The following is a 17,032-nucleotide window of genomic DNA, read 5'->3' as shown; positions in this document are numbered from 1 at the left end:
GTGTGTGGTGTCCTTATGTTAGTTAGGTTTGAATAGTTCTAAGTCTAGGGGACTGATGACCTCAGATGTTTAGTCCCATAGCGCTCAGAGCCATTTGAACTATTTTCAGTATACAAATGGAGCAAGCCTAACCGGACTGCAACAGTCGCCGACATGTTACCACAGAGTTGTGTCGTAGGAAATGCTGCCGTCACCTCCAGTTTCATCAGTAAGCGAATCTACACTCTCCTAGTCGTCTTGGTCATTCTCTGCTACTGGCAAGAGATATTCTATTGACTTTGTTCCGTAATGATGTCTTACACACAATAACAGACCCACTAGTATTCAAAGCTAGTGCAAAATATTTCCTCTGCTTATTGCGTGCCACAAGAGTCATTTGTAAGTGTGGCAGTGTCTGATTGTCCGAAATTCCTCATGATTAGAGATCATAAGGAACAAGCTGTATTTGCTTGGAAGAAATTTTTAATAACCAAGATCACACTGAATACTATTTATTCCTGATGACCAGTCTCAACAGTTGAGATTGCCATTTTCTGGTCTGTAAAGTGATGCATTTTCATAGAGTATATGTACAAGCATTATTTATATTTGCAATTACAAATGGGGAAATAAAATTCTATGTTTTTCATGCCTCCACAAAACTTGTTGTTATATGTCCTGTTCCAAAACAATTGTGTCACATGTGGCATGTTGGCATTATAGTGGACAGTACATAATACTTTCAACACGGGTTTCCTAGCGGAAAAAAAAAACAGGTTTGTCACAAATAAAAACGATGCAGTTAAAAAGCACCTAGAGTAACTAGGAACTTCTATACACGTAACATTCCACTGATGCTTGTTAGATTTTGAGCTGCATAACAGTCCACATTTGTGCACCTGTTCACGTTTACATTCTTGGAAATACATAATTCAACTGACTGACCGTAATGCACAGATAAGACATTTGAATAACTGCAGCCACTACATGGCTTTTACATAATCAGATTGTACATTTGTTTTCATTTTATTTAAAATTACCAATTTCTTTGAGACCAGGACTTTAACACTTGAAAACCACACAGATTTTTATGTAATAAGAGTTTATACACGTCTACAAACTTCTTATTTACAGTAGGCGTTATAGAGAAGATTTTAGTTTTTATTTTATTATATTAGAATCATATGAAAAGCGTATTACGTACATTATACAGGGTGAACATTAGCAAAACTGCAATCACGGATTCCTGAAAGGAAATGGAGCAGAAATGGAGGAAAAAAGGTCCTACGAACATATGTTTAGAAATGCGTCGTTGCTACGGAAGATGACGCTGACGAATGAAAGTTTCTGTGACTATGTGCCGTGTCTATAACCCACAGATGACGATTATGCAGACTGATAATGCCAGATCTGATAAAGGGTGCTTCGTCAGTAAAGAAGACTGATGTCAGAAATCTCATAACTGTGCTGGTCTGGTGCAAAAAACATCTACAAAATCCTTTCCGTAGAGGCAAATCCGCTGCTGATAATCCTTGCACTCGTTGCAGGATACGCATAATCGTACTTCGGCTTAAGCCATGTTGGAGGGCCACTTGCCTGGAGCTTGTTGTAGGGTTCGCCTCAGTATCTTGTAGAACCTGTTCTTCCAAATCTGCCGTACGCACATCCCGCCGTCTCCCTCCACGTTCGCCTGTCTGTGAGGACACATGATGTCACAAACGCCCAAACCGAGCTTGAAATGTTGTATGATCTGGATGGTGTCTAGAGGGTTCTTGTTTTTGTATAGCAGTGCTGCCTCTCGACCGTTTGCACCTGCTTGGCCAAATACAAACAGCATCTCGGCTTGTTCCCGACATGAACACCGGACCATTTTGCTGCTTACAGTACGCTGCGTCAACCACAGTGTCTGCAAGACACACGCAACAGGCAGCACGTGGTCACAGGAACCATAGATTGTCAGCGCCATCTACCGTGGCCACGATGCATTACCGGACACATGTTTGTAGGAACTTTTTCCTCCATGTCCAGTCAAGAATCTGTCCCTGCAGTTTGTCGGTATTATCAATGTTCACCCCCTATATAATAAACTTTACATATGGCAGTTTACAACTGAATAATTTACGTATTTTTGAACAATTCCACGAGCAGCCAGCACGTCACTGCAAGCTTGTCAAGTATGACCTCTGGCCAACAAATTTCGAGTGCACACCTCGCCAGCTATGGACCGCATACAACTTGTTGTTGTTGTTGTGGTCTTCAGTCCTGAGACTGGTTTGATGCAGCTCTCCATGCTACTCTATCCTGTGCAAGCTTCTTCATCTCCCAGTAGCTACTGCAGCCTACATCCTTCTGAATCTGCTTAGTGTATTCATCTCTTGGTCTCCCTCTATGATTTTTACCCTCCACGCTGCCCTCCAATACTAAATTGGTGATCCCTCCATGTCTCAGAACATGTCCTACCAACCGATCCCTTCTTCTAGTCAAGTTGTGCCACAAGCTCCTCTTCTCCCCAATTCTATTCAATACCTCCTCATTAGTTATGTGATCAACCCATCTAATCTTCAGCATTCTTCTGTAGCACCACATTTCGAAAGCTTCTATTCTCTTCTTCTCTAAGCTATTTATCGTCCACATTTCACTTCCATACATTGCTACACTCCATACAAATACTTTCAGAAATGACTCCCTGACATTTAAATCTATACTCGATGTTAACAAATTCCTCTTCTTCAGAAACGCTTTCCTTGCCATTGCCAGTCTACATTTTATATCCTCTCTACTTCGACCATCATCAGTTATTTTGCTCCCCAAATAGCAAAATTCCTTTACTACTTTAAGTGTCTCATTTCCTAATCTAATTCCATCAGCATCACCCGATTTAATTCGACTACATTCCATTATCCCCGTTTTGCTTTTGTTGATGTTCATCTTATACCCTCCTTTCAAGACACTGTCCATTCCGTTCAACTGCATACAACTTAGCACTTATGACGTTTCTTTTTCTTCTGTCCTTCCCAGTACTTCTTCATTTTCTCGCCAACTGCTTGTCTCTGCTCATCTGTCCTCTCTTGGGTCGAGGTTTTGCCTCATCTTCTTCACAGTTTGCGTTTTCTATCAGTAGCCTGAAGTGATTCCTGTCACGTATTATTTCTTCTGTAACACCTATTTTGTTGGCGTCTTTTTTACTGCTTCTATCTATCCTACAGTTTTTTTCAGCTTACTAACGTAATTAAAAATTTACCTTGCAATCCGTGCTTCTTCCATTCTTTTTAAATGTCCATAAAATTTTAGCCGTCTTTTCCTCGGTGTATCTGTGATCTTTTCTGTATTTTTGTATAGGTCTTCAGTTCTCCTTTTAGTCTACCTATTTTCCTTGTTTTTCTCAGGACCTAGAATTTTTCTTAGTATTTTTCTCTCTCTTTTTTCTACCTCTCTTAATTCGCTTTCTTATTCAATGTTAGGGACTCTGATCCATACGTTGCTTGTTTCCTAATAACTGAATTATAATGTTTAACCTTCGCTTGTATGGATATTGATTTCTTATTGTAGTAGTTTTGTGTTAATTTATATGCAAATTCTAACTTCTTTATTCTTTCTTTATTTGTTGTGTTATCCAGTCCATTGGCTTGGATCCACTCCCCCAGGTATTTGAATCTATCAACTCTTTTAATTTTTCCATACTTTGTTTTCATAAACTTTTCTGTATTATGTTTGTGTTCTATATACTCGGTTTTTTCATAGGATATTTTTGGCCCAGTCTTTTCAGCAATCTCGCGTAACAGATCAAGCATAACTGTTGCGTCTGTTCGGTTTTCAGTTATCAATGCCATATCATCCGCAAAGGCTAAACATTTCACTTCAGATTTGTTCTTTTCTTGGCCCATGCTTATACCCTTTGTGTCTCTGTTTTTTAATGTGTGTGGGTGTGGGCGGGTGGGTGGGTGAAGTCATGTTGAATGTGCATAACGTCAGTCAGTTACCACTCAGAAATAGTATTCTGTTATTTGTAGAACATATAAACATATAAATATTGTCAAAGACGTTGTAACTTGTCATTTGTGCTGCATGCTCTCACAAACAGACTTCCCTCTATTAACATTTCTCCCGACGTTGCACTAAAGAGATTTATCCGAAACTTGGCACATGCGAAAATGTAAATTTATATGAAACATAGACAAAATGTTCCTGTTTCAGCCCAACTGAGTCAAACATTTTTGCAGTTGGTGTCGAGTAAAATTCTACTGCGAATGATCGCGAGCATAGTGAATCTAGAGAAGGCGGTTCTGCCGGGACACTTTCATCCTGAGTGGAGAGCTGCTTATGTGGAAAGCAGCTGCGGCAGGGACTGGTATGGCACATTTGTGTCGCATACGGCAGTCGCAGAAGCTGGCACCACCAAAAGCGGGAATGAGTCCCAGGCGCGGCGATGTATAAAACATGAGGCGAGGCAGCCGCCGGTACTCTTGCTCCCGTGCTGGGCTGCCCATTAGGGGCCATGCGAGGAAAGTGGCCCCATATCCCGAGTCCTGCTACTGATACCGATGCGGGGGACTCAGCCGCTGCTGTCAGGGTCCCCCAACAAGCTGCGCATCTACGTAAATGATGTGGCAGACCGAGTGGGCAGCAATCTGTACTTGTTCGCTGATGATGCTGTGACATACAGCAAGGTGTCGAAGTCGAGTGACTGTAGGTCCATGCAAAATGACATAGACAAAATTATTACTTGGTGTGATGAATGTACAAGAATGTAAGTCAATGCGTATGAAGAGAACAATGGAATCCAGAAAAAGTAAACTTGAATTGGCCTTCCAACTAACAAAAAAATACATACAACAATAAATCTCTTTCATGGGGGGTCCAAAATTACACAATACAAGACAGTGATTAAGCCAGAAGCACTGTATGCAGCAGAAACACTAAACATGAATTTCAAAGGCCAAATGGAGAAACTTGAGCTAAAGGAAAGAAAAATTTTGAGAAAAATCATAGGTCCTAAATTTCAAGACAGTAAGATTATATACATTACAAATGAAACTCTCTACAAGAAAATTGAAAAACTTTCAGATACTATGCGAAAAAGGAGGATGATTTCCAACAGATTAAAAAAACAAATCTTTGACTTTTTCCGTAAGGTCAAAACGAAACCCAACTGGTTTAACGACACTGAGAAAGACCTAGTAGAATTAAATATTTTAGAAAATTCACTTATCGCTCGAACAGCTAAATTAATTACTAAAGATGAAAACATAAGTTTCGAAGACAAATCTACACAAAAGTCCAAACCCTTCATGTCGGAAGAGGAGATGAAAAGAAGATCAGAAAGAATGTAGAAACACTGAGGCCTAAGAAAAGAACAACGCATAAAGAAATGATTGATCCAGCGTACCCCAAAGAGGGTGAAACGAAAGAAGAAGAAGAATAAACAAACCCGTAATGTACGGATACAACGTTAGTAGTGTCCTCGGTATATTTAATAGTCACATCGTTTAAATATCTGGACGTAAAGTTGCGAAGCGACATGAAATAGAACGAGCATGCGAGGATTGTATTAGACAAGGCGAATGGTCAACTTTGCTTTATTGGCAGAATTTTGTGAAAGTGTAGTTCATCTGTAAGGGAGACCGCACTAGTGCGACGTATTCTTGAGTACTGCCCGGGTGTTTGGGATCCGCACCAGATCGGATTGAAAGAAGACAGCGAAGCAATTCAGACGCTAACTGCTAGATTTGTTACTGGTAGGTTCGATCAGCTTGTATGCGTTACGCATTCGCTTCTGGAGCTCAAGTGGGAATCCCTGGAGAGAAGAAGACATTCATTTTGAAGAACTCTGCTGAGAAAGTTTAGAGAACCGGCATCTGAAGCTGACTGCAGAACAATCCTACAGCCGCCAACATACAATTCGATCATGGACCACGAAGGTGAGATACGAGAAATTAGGGCTCATACGGAGTAATATAGACAGTCGTTTTCCCTCGCTCTATCTGCAAGTGGGACAGGAAAGGAAACGACTAGTTGTGTGTAAGGTACACTCCGCCACGCACCGCACGGTGGTTTGCGGAGTATGTACGTAGATGTAGATATAGATCGCGGCCTCTCGGGTATTTCATTCCCACTAGTCGTACCTGACTCTGCGTATGTCAAATGTCTTACGGCTCCCATGATTCACAGCAGACAAATATTTTCCCCCTATAGTACGAGCTATTAAATATACTGAAACATCGGAAGGGGCTGCCCCATTACTTGCAGTCTTCTTAATACGCGTTTTTTTTTAGTGTCTCTGAAGTCAATATGTTTCCATAGTCATCTTTTTATCATGTGACGATATGATGTACAGTCATTGCGTGTTTCAGACTTCATGATGTTCAAACCGTCTGATAGTAATTTACTTATTTATTTAGCGTATGGTAATACAAACTGAACTGCAACTTACATTCAATAATGGCAAAACTTTACAATATAAATAGCACTAAACGACTAAATTTACAAATTAATATCTAAATTTATCTAAATTTTCAATCCATTCAAGGGCCGCCTCTTTCTCTTCTAAGAAATCTAGATTTCTCGGGTAAGCTGGTCCGCTGCAGCTTGTTACAACATGTCTGATGGTCTGATATTTATTGCCACAGTCACATTGAGAAGTTTCGTTGGAGGCTTTCTGCGCAGATACCATGACCTGTGCGGATGCTATTAATTGTTTTCCAAGGTCGCCGTGGTAATTCCATGCCAGCTGGTCTTGGCCAGCTCTTATGAGGGTCTGATATTCCTCGTGGGCAATATTATTCCACGTTTCTGACCACTTACCTGCTCATGTTGAAATCCACTGCTTATAGCGATTCTGCCAATACAATAGGTGACTGTCTGGATTGTAATCGACTCATTTTAACTGCAGGCAAGTTAGTGTGGATTGGGAGCTGAGGAATTTTAATTAAACTTTCATATTCCTTGAGAAGGGTGTTGTGTCAGAAGATCTGGTGACGCAGTTGCGGCTTATAGTTGGTAACCAGTGAAGAGGGGTCGATCTGATGCAACCTGTTATCGTCCTCATTTCTGTGTTTAGATGAACATCGATTTTTCTCACATGTGAACTGTTAAGCAATACTGAAGCACAGTATGGAGCAGCAGAATAGACGAATCGTAAGGAAGAACATCGCAGTGTTGTAACTGTTGCACTCCATGAGGAGCCAGCCACTCAGCCTCTGTATGATGTTACTGCGAGATCTCAGCACTGCTGCGGTGTTTTCTATGTGTTTCTTGTACGACAAGGTTCTATACAGAGTTACTTCTAGATATTTTGGAAAGTGTTGGTGGTGGAGGACTTGACCACTAAAGGTGAAAAAAATTGTTCAAATGGCTCTGAGCACTATGGGACTTAACATCTGTGGTCATCAGTCCCCTAGAACCTAGAACTACTTAAACCTAACTAACCTAAGGACATCACACACATCCATGCCCGAGGCAGGATTCGAACCTGCGACCGTAGCAACTAAAGGTGACTCGTAGCTTTGCAGCGGTCATTCTATTGTTAAAATGAAAGCAGCTACTTCGCTCTTCGCTGAATTTGGTATTAATTCCACTCTTTGGAGTATTCACGGATTGCACATAGCTCTACAAAGCGTATCTCCTCACCAGCTTCAAGGCATAATGCTGAGTGCCCAAAGTCAGACTGTCCACATACGCCGAGAACAGTTTGGAAGTACCTCTCAAATAACATGTTGTTTATGAGTCTCATTACGATTTAGTATTGTGTAACACTTGCGAGTTTTTACAAGAGTCCCTGTTTCCAGACAGTATCATATGCAATCTCAAATGCCAGTGATATTGTAAATCGTAACTGTAGTTTTGTATATCTTGACGATGCTTTTGAGTTGATTCACCAAACTTGTGGCGTAACTGGTTATGTGAATACCTGTATTACATAGTTTTAAGGTACCGCGACGTAATAAATTATTATACAGCTGTTTATGACGGCCACATGCTTTCATTTGGCTGAATGTCAATTTAAAAGAAAGCGTCGAAGAGTTTGTGGCGTATAGTTTCAGAAGGATGTTCATAATTAAGTGGTCTGATAAGAAATGAAGAGTTCTCCTCAGAGAATCGTCGCAGAAGACACTAGAAGCGCCAGCATAATACGACTTGCGTTACCACATTTTTCGTGATAGTAGAAGGAGCAGTAGAAAGGAAAAACTGAAGGGTAAGGCAGAGATTGGTAAACATCCAACAAGTAACTGACGACGCTAGATTAGCCTTCCTTTTGTGTTTCAAACAGAAACACACAAATTGTGAATGGGTCTGTTAGATGATTCTTTAAAATATATTTTGTATTAGATTTTTTATGTAGAAAAACAGAAGCTTGAATTTTTCAGCATTTATTGAACATATGTAATACAAAAAATGGTTTATAAAATTTTAGTTGAGAAACAAATGTTCATACATGTTATTTCAAAATAGTGTTTGTGTCATGGTTTTTCGATATAAGCGTATGTTATAGCTTAAATTTTAACTTTTACTATACACAACAATTATCTTAAAATTTAAATTTAATTACGATATTTGATTTTGAGGAACTATATTTAACTCAATTTCTATCGGTATGGTATTAGTGTACGCAATTATTGCAGTAAATATCTGCGTGATCGTGGCAGAGGAACGATTGATAACTGTCACACTTTTTGTTGGTCTTTCGATCTTTCTTCGGTCCAAAGTCTTTGCCCCTCTTCTGTTCTTTTGCAGCAATATTTTCCAAACTTACTTTGATTTTATTAGGAATATTTTTAGTCACTCTTTCCTCTCGCACTGGTTTTGTTAGCTCATATGCAAGTTCTCTTAGAAAAAGCCGTCCTTTGTACAATTTGTTTTGATTGTGGGCAGGATTAGTGTGTGCATACAACACATAAGCATTTATTGCAGCAATGTCTAGCATGTTACAGAACAAACAAACAGGGCATCTCTTAGAACACCTTTTACGGGAATAATTGCTGGCGAAGTTTATCTGTTGCATCAACTCCTCCTTTCGTTTTGTTATGATGCACTATTACTTCAGGGTTCGTATGCTCTTCTGAAGACAAGCTACAGTCATGGTGCATCGTAGAGAGTAATACTACTGCTTTATTCTTTTTTGTTGCGTACGAAACCAGCGTCTGCTATTATTTACCAGCATTTCCTTCGGAATCTCAGCTTTGTTCTTTCTGAGAGCTTCAACTAATGTTAGATTTTTCTTTAGAAGTTATTTCGCCAAGGTATAATCCGTAAAGAAATTATCGGTGGTAATGTTTCGCCCAGTTTTCTTAATACTTTCACCAAGCCTCAATTCAACATTTTCTGCATTAATTTCTTTCTTGTGGACCATTTTCTGGCTTTCCTGTATACAATTCTGCTGCACAAACATATGCTGTTTTCACATTAGATAACAACCATAATTTTAGTCCATATTTTCCTCTCGGTTTTGAAGGCATGTACTGACAGAAGGGACACGTCCCTCTGAACGGAACCAATTGCTCGTCCACTGTGACATTTTCGTAAGGAACAAACATTTTAGGAAATTGTTCCGCAAACATTTCAAAGACGGTCCTGACAGCAGCCATTTTATCATGGCGTCGCCTAGCTGGTCGATCTTCTTTGTTGTCAAATCTGAGAAATCTGCTGATAGTATGGAAACACTGAAGCGACATCGTTGCACGAAAAACTGGTCGACAATTCATGTTGTCCGATAGGTCTTCAAGAGATTCTCCAGCAGACCTGTGCACACCAGCCATTATAATAAGTCCCAAATAAGCCTTCAGTTCCTGATTTGTAATAGATGTGACTGTCGCGTCTTTGTCTTGTGATACTCGGGTCATTTCTCTGCTGGTGTCATTCAAAATCAATGCCAATATTTCTTCAGTTATAAACAGTGAAAATAAGGATACTTTTGTTTAGTTAATTCGCTGAAGAGCAAACTTGGTAGGTCCTGAAGCAGGACGAAGAATGTTTCCAGCCCTAAAGAAATGGAAAATTAAAAAAAAAAAAAAAACTAGCTGAGAATTAACCACAAACGAATAAGATAAACTGCAAAGGAACACAAGAAAAGTAAACCTGGCATTAGGTAAAAAGTAAAGATATATTGCATACAAGACCCAAGAGATTACGGAAGATGAAGGTTTGCATCTTTCCAGACAGTCAGCTCATTGCCTTCCCTACCACAAAAGTCAACATTGGCCGAACCGAGTTTCGAATACAAGACCACAGTGGTGATAACCTACCTTGTTAGGCACTTCCTTATGACGCAGACCTATAATAATAATAATTATATATTCGTAAAATTCAGTTGCATATAATATATTTATTATGCTTACCTTGCTTTTATGCAGCTGGCCCTCGGGTCTCCATGTGGGAGGTAGCTGAAAATACGGCAACGTTCCGGAGAGTGTCGTACGCAGAAGTGTGTCCAGTACATTCACCAGAAAATGTTGAGTATGACATTCTCATAACATCTCGACAGCTCTTCGTCAACACTGATAGGGTCAAAAACTGAAAGTCGTATGATAAACACGTGGAAACGAGCAGAATCAACAGCGTTTACGTAGAAACGTCATGCTAAAGTACAGGTAGCACCTTTTAGAATTTATTTGGTTATTAGTTTTTTGACTGCTCTGCGTAAAATTTCCTATAATTTCTGTTAGGCCATTAGTATTCTGTCTGGTTCGATGCGGACGGTCACGATTTGCTCTCTCGTGCCAACGTCTTCACCTCATTGTCAATACAACACTTAATCCAACGTCGTCACTTACTTCTTGGATGTGTTCCAATCTGTGTCTTACCCCACAGTTTTTCCTTTCTACGGCCCCTTCTACTATCACGAAAAATGTCTTAACATATCTCGTATTATGCTAGCGCTTCTAGTGTCTTCTGCGACGATTCTGAGGAGAAACTCTTCATTTCTTATCAGACTACTTAATTATGAACTTCCTTCTGTAACTACACGCCACAAACTCTTCGACGCTTTTTTTTTTAAATTGACATTCTGCCAAATGAAAGCATGTGACACTTATTTTTAAAAAAATTATCCATGATAACGTACAAAACTACTTGAAAAAAAAGCGGTTTCCTGTTTCAGTATAATGTGCACATCATGCATACCGTACTTTTACATACGCTGGTACAATGTCACTGAAATAGCATTCGGAAATTACATCTAAGGGCAGATTACAACCCTCGTGTATGTTCAAAAATGACTTATGACGACCTCCGTACTTCGTGCGAGCCTGTGATAAAAAAAAAAGTACGGTGTCATATTCATTGCTTTAAATATTACGTGTGTCCTATAATCACTACAGCTACCGTATTTAACAGCAGGCTTGTGCTGTTTCGGACAGTGGAGCAAATGTATTTTTTAACTTAATTTCAGCTGTAATGTATGCATTAAGAGTAGCTTGTATGAACTTGTTTACATTCTGTGATAGATTAACTGCTGGAATTGGGTGAATTTCCAACACATTTTCAGATGTTAATAAACACAGACAGTGTTTGTGAAGACGTTGCCATTAAGCCGATGACCCCATTTGTTTTTCACGTCTTATATCTGAATCACAAACTCTTTCTTGTTTCCCAGAAGACTATTTTGCTAGACCTTGAAGCATGGCCCCGGTTTAATCCAGGAGATCAAATATCAACTTCAGCCTTCAAGTTACTCGTAGCTGATACACAAACTTCAGTTACAGCATTCCAAGTGTCTAGTCCTTTCCTACAAGCTGTAAGCATGACGTCTAAAATTATGCCGGTTCAGCTAGTAGAACTGATCATTTCACTTTTTGCTCCCTGTCCTCATTCTCGACAATTTCACACTATACTGTAGTAGTTTCGTAGCCCCTATGCCTGTTTAGTTTCTTTCCTATAAATATTCTTTTCTCCTGTCGTCCTCCTAAGGAATACACACTTTTATGCCTCTTCTTTTCTCCTGTCATCCTCGTAAGGGAATACACACTTGTATGTGCCTCAGCTGCGAATTTTCTCATTTCTTTCAAAGTCTTCCAACATTTCCTGTGCCCATCGGCTGGTAAACTTTTCTGCGCAATGTGCTGTTTCTTATTCCCTTTACATGCTGCTTCCATTTATCCCTGCAATCTGCTACTCTCTCAGAGGTGTTGAAATCTCGTAGCGCCGATCTGCGAACTGTCTTGCACCTATTACAGGTATCTTTTTATTTGTTTCAGGCTGAGGTCGCAGCAGGCGTCTAACAAGATTCCGAGAAGGTGAGTTAGCTAATTACATTCCTCATAGGTTATTTACTTGAGTTCTATCGATATAATGTAGACCGCTTTAGGTTACAGACTATATACAGCCCTCCACACTTTATTTGCCTTTGTGCGTGGGCGCGCACGAGAGTGTATGTGAGTGTTATGACTTCGCACGATACTAAAGAGCACAACGGGCTAAATTTAATTAAAACGAACTTACTACGCTTTTGTTATCACTCATGTTACAAGCGAAACACAAGGTAACAAGAAACGTAGCACGGTTGTTAATATACTACAAATACTACCACTATTTCCATTAAATATTTGTCTATACAGCTTAAGGACTCGTTCAAAACAAATTATTTCATATTTCATTCAATGTTCTCTGCTACCAGTCAGACATTATCTGTTACTGGACAAATTATCAAAGTTTTTTGTGGCTGCGTATCCGATTTCTCTCTTGATGCACAACTCTACTAATAACTACCGAAAATCTTTGTTTTCTTCTAGAGTTGTAGTCAGCACCAGTTCGAGATTATTTTTCCACACAAGCGACTTACCGTTTGGCGCCAATCTCGCCCATCCCCTTTCATCCCCCTTTTCCTTCATACACTTCAATGCATATTAATTTCCGTTGTTAACTGTAGTATGTCCTCTATAGAAATCTCAAAGACGCTTTGGCTGTAAACCAGCCCAGGGTGTCGTCATGACAATTACTACTCTTCTCAAATTGCGATGGATTGTTTATAATGAATTTAATTAACAAATGTACAGTATGTATATGTTGATCGTGCACACTGAGAATAAGTATTATCGATATTTTGAAACTGAGTTTTTACCAGACAAGTTTCACCCAATCGTATGAGGCATCTTCAGTGATCTACAGATATGTAGATGTGAGGTCAGCAATGTTTGGAGAAAAAACTTAAAAAAATTCGGATACAGTCGCAATAAATGTCTAGTATAATAATATAACAAACATGTTTGGAGTAGCAACTGAGAAGAAATGACAGCATTAATTTCTCTTTACTTGTGTTCGACCTCTACCACTTAAGTAGACGCCCTGTCAATACTGTCAACAGATGAAAATCTCCTCTCCTGCCTCATTTACTTTGTATGACAGTATCTCTCCAACGTCGAATATCCAGATAAAACATTTCTGCTAGCAATGAACATTCGTTTTTTAACTTCTTTGTTATTACTATACAGCGTTATAATACGCATGCACTGGCACACACACTCAAATATACAGGATGTTTATAAATTAGTTACATAAAAGTAACCTTTGATTGTGAAAAAGGCAAATAACTAACAGATATCTTTGATGCAGCCCTCAGTCCAGTATATCTTTAATTTTTTTTACAAGTGCTCAATACGTGATACGACAAATTTCCTACCTATAATCAGTTTCCTGCCAAATCCTGTGAAGCAAATCTTGATATATGGTGGCAACCGCTTCTGTTAGCTGGAAACGGAGGAACAAACTCCCTGCCGTTGATATAACCCCATACACAGAAGCCCATTGTAATTAAATCAGATGATAGTCATATGTAATACACAGCTAGATTCGGTGAAACAATTGTACCAATTAATAACAGATTGTCTTTGAGATGATGGTTTGGAACATAATAATGCCAGAGCTGGTAGTGGGTATAGACTATGGAGAGTCCCAATTCGGAACAAATGGGAAGAGATCACCATTTTTTGCATTTATCTTACAACAATGTGAAATCCCCATAGAACCTTAAGCCGTTGGAAGTTGTAGTATCTAGTTCTTTATTGACAACAACAACACGACTCAATTATTGCAATGACAGCTAACCGAGCACCGGAATTACACAATAATGAGAGAACTTTACTGAAGAATACAATTCCATGTGAGTCCGATCCAACCATGTTTATTATATTATTGTACTACACGTCTTTTGCAACTATGTCGTCCTATAATGATACGTAATTGCCCACGTCTGGAGGCTGAGCCTTCACCTAGCACTGCTGATGCACAAGACAGCGAGGTTGTCTTTTATTGTGTCGTTTAGCCCACGAAAGAGTTCAAATCATTAATTTGTTTCGCCAGATTAAAGGAAGAAGCTTTTCTAATTTTATATTGTCTGTGTCTAGTGAGGCCACTCCGAATTTATGGAAATTGGTGGTTAAAATAATGGATATTACTTTCTGTGCGTGAAGAATCTGAAAATTCACAGTTCTGCAGTAAATAAATACATTCATGATCCCGGGATGAAATGCGTCGGGCGGGACTGACATGAAATGTTCAGATGCTTCAATGGATGATCGCACGTCTGATTTATTCTTTTTTTTGCTGAGGGCCGATCGTATATTAAATAACCACTTAATGAAGTCAATAAGCTATGTATTTACAAATGTCACTGGTTGTTATTCTTACTCGTGTAGCGCTATTCACACAAGAAAATGTCCATGTAAATTTCGGTTCACACGTCCCATAAAGTCAAAAAACTCGGCGTCATTCCTTTAAAATGAACCACTGGCCACCTAGGCTCTATTTACACACATTCCTCATAGATAATTAAACTTCGATGCCCTAGGGCCTAGACTACAAAATTCTAGAGCAGTGGACAAATATCGACAAGCGCTACTCCAACCTCCTCTGAAAACTGGCTGTTCTTCGACTGGTCACATACCATCAGACCTGTTCGACTCATTCCACCACATAAAAGAACCGATATCATCTCTGCCAGCACAGCTTCGTAACCCCATTCTTATAACTTCTAACTTTATACAATTTCGCTTCACTGAATTTACGTCTTCCTTTTGTTTCCGGGCATAGCACTTCATTACAAAAAAAGATATGCGTGTACCAAACTTTGCACAAACATAATTTATACATCTCAGGTAACATAAACAACATTACTAGTAAGATAAGTATTTTAAAATATAAATAAGCACGAAAGGAAAATGCCGACTCAAGTTGCCCAAAATATTAACTTTAAATATGCTACTGACGACAATGAAACATGGTTTTCGGCAGGCTGCAATATGCAGAGAACAAGTGTATTGCTGGATAATGAACACTTCTGACTTTGTTATTTAAAAGATGCTGATGCACGTTCGTTAAATGTAATCTTCCGCGTTTTACCGGCTTTGAAATGCGAATGTAAAGGAGATTGTAATCGCAATGCGCAAATCCTTTTTATATTCTGCAGTAGCACTTTTCACTAAAGGGGAAAGGGGCGAGATTGCTAAATACGAGAGCCAATATAGCCACTAGAGCGTAATTTCACATGCTTCGCCATGTTCGACATGATAAACTATTGCCACGGTTATTAATTCACCGAATAGTCGTCAATGATGCGTTCAGTCGTCTAGGATGGTCGTTGTTCTACACTCGTATTATTGTTAATTGGCGGGTCACCATATGCTGGACGTTATTTTTACCTTTTTGTTAAGACGTTCTATAGCTCCGCAACACGGAGAAAGTTCTCCAGAACGGTCAGAATGCAACATTTAAATCGATATATATTTACATGCGCGCCAGTGAGAGTTACTACTAGCGAAGACAAGAACGCTCGTTGTCAGGATGGCCGAGCGGTCTAAGGCGCCAGACTCAAGGTTAACCTTGCCCGCACAGCGGGTGTGAGCATTCTGGTCCTCGTCTGAGGGCGTGGGTTCGAATCCCACTTCTGACAAATATTTTAACATCTCTGAAGGGAGAACTCGTGTCGATTGAAGTCTGAAGAAATGTATATTAACCACAAGTTGCATGTTCGCAGTGTTTCATATGTGCGAAAACAGGAAACTGTTAAACGTTCACATACTATGAATCAAAGACAAAGTGTTTACAAGTAAAGTAGTATTTATTCCTGCATTCTCAGTGCTGTGATTTCCTAATTTCTGAGAGCATTCCTAAAAGGTTAATCGTCACAGGATCGGCAAAAGCAATATATGACAAAATGTCATATGACCATCAAAGGGAGCAGATACGGCAAATGCTGCACTTACGACACCAAAATTAGCCTTTACATGAACATCGACTACGAACAAACAAACTTTATTGTTTTGTAAATAATGATAGTAAGAAACTGATTTAACTTCATAATGCGACAGGTTCAATCACTAGAAAGATCAACAAACAAATGAAAATTCCTCTGACTAATAGTTCTTAGTTCGCTGGTGAGCATTGTGCTTTTTAACACAGTGACCGTTATAAATTAATGTTTAGTATATTGCCACACGTAGTGTTGCATGTTTCGTTCTGCCAATGAGAACATCTTCAGAAATTCACTGCCTATCAGGGCCATCTTTAGACTATTGGAGGCCCTGGGCACATTATGATAATGGGACCCCCTATGGCCTAGTCAGAGCACTATTCTGTTAGAACAGACAAAGAAAGTAGATTGGCGAGGTTCTAGATATATTTTTATTTCTTTACAGTCACATTAAATGAATATATGATATAATATAATCCACAAAAGTAACTCTTTTAGCATTCAAAGATTAGAGCTTAAAAATCTACCCTTCTAGATTCGAGATAGGCAAAATCGTTAATCACTTCTTCAAAATCCACATTTTTGAGCTTATCACATTCTATGGACATCAGCGATAAACTAGTTCATCTCTCTTGGAACACTGTACTTCTTAATTCAATTTTTGTTCTTTTCAATTTGGAGAAGGTGCGTTCCGCACTGCAGTTGATTACCATCATGCTTAAAAAGATTCTCAATGCGATTTCTACATATGGAAATGTGTTGCCTTCAATTTTCTTTTCTTTCAAAAGGTGATATATTTCCAATGTACTATTAGTTCCCGCATTTTTACTATGAACAATTTTTAAGTATTCTGTTAATTGCAGACAGTCCGTTGCC

General features: G+C 39.2%; 1 non-coding gene across 1 annotated transcript; it reads left to right on the top strand.

The window, feature by feature from the left end:
• The first annotated feature begins 15,741 nt into the window (after positions 1-15,741).
• Positions 15,742-15,856, top strand: Trnal-caa (transfer RNA leucine (anticodon CAA)). Its single transcript has 2 exons — positions 15,742-15,779; positions 15,811-15,856. It is a non-coding gene; the product is annotated as a tRNA-Leu (tRNA).
• Positions 15,857-17,032: the final 1,176 nt, after the last annotated feature.

This window comes from Schistocerca serialis, chromosome 1 (genome assembly GCF_023864345.2).
Source record: "Schistocerca serialis cubense isolate TAMUIC-IGC-003099 chromosome 1, iqSchSeri2.2, whole genome shotgun sequence".
Lineage (NCBI taxonomy): Eukaryota > Metazoa > Arthropoda > Insecta > Orthoptera > Acrididae > Schistocerca > Schistocerca serialis.
This window is presented reverse-complemented; position numbering and strand designations above follow the sequence as displayed.